Consider the following 1,004-nt stretch of genomic DNA (forward strand, 5'->3'; position numbering starts at 1 on the left):
CTGAAAAAAAACTATTCTCTGCCTTCAGCCCAAATATTTAAGTACTCAACCTTAAAAGYTTTGCATTTCATTCTATAAATATGAAATAGTAAGTCAAAACAATGTTACCAATTAGCTCCTATTTAATAATGAAAATATGATGTGTTTTTTTTTTGCTTTACATCTGTCACAGCGGGTTTTTTAAACATACCCTGCTTCTGTAACTTTGTGAAACAGCTCTACAGAGCATACAAAAATAGTAAGCTTAAAGATGGAAAAAGGTAGGTACAGCTTGCCCTGACACTGGAATTAAATATAATCTTTTTTTCTCGTATTGCATTTGCAAGTTGGTGTTAAGCATTAAAGGACACAACCTGATTTCAAGCTTTTCCCCAATTATAATGAAAGTTAAAAATACTACTGGAAATATAAATGTAAAATCTTCAAGACAGTCATCTCAAGGGAGGTCATCAAGAAACAGTYTACCACTCAAATCCGGTGATGAAGGAAGATGGGAGAAGCTCTAAAAATAATATGCCCTTTAGTAGGATTGCAGAATAATTGAACAAATTTGCTAGTTCACAGAAAGTTTTCAGTTCTTGTTTCACARTTGACCAAATGATACTACTTATAAAACCCACAGGCTGGTTAATGAGAAGCTCTATCCTGTGCTATCCTATGCTTCCAAAGCCATCTTTCTGTAATGATGTTTTTAGGAATAGCTGGAAATACCAGTAAATGATGCAGTGTAGGATAAATATTTTTCTGATCTCTTTGCCAGCAATATGAAGCATTTGGCCTCCTTAATCAGCTTATGTGGAGTTGTGACCTCCCTAGAGTTCATAAAATGTAAACTCAGAGTAGAAACCTCCTTTTTTTTTTTTTTCTCCTCTAACAAAAACTTTTGGCTTAACGAGTATTCCAGGTTCATCTCCATATGTGATCCTATTAATGCAATGCTATTAATCTCAGAGGTTACTTTAGAAGCCTCTAACAACAATACACTTAGTGGTCACCCCGAAGGC

The sequence above is a fragment of the Nothoprocta perdicaria genome, unplaced genomic scaffold (assembly GCF_003342845.1).
Source record: "Nothoprocta perdicaria isolate Ctin4 unplaced genomic scaffold, notPer1 scaffold_37, whole genome shotgun sequence".
NCBI classification, from domain to species: Eukaryota; Metazoa; Chordata; class Aves; order Tinamiformes; family Tinamidae; genus Nothoprocta; species Nothoprocta perdicaria.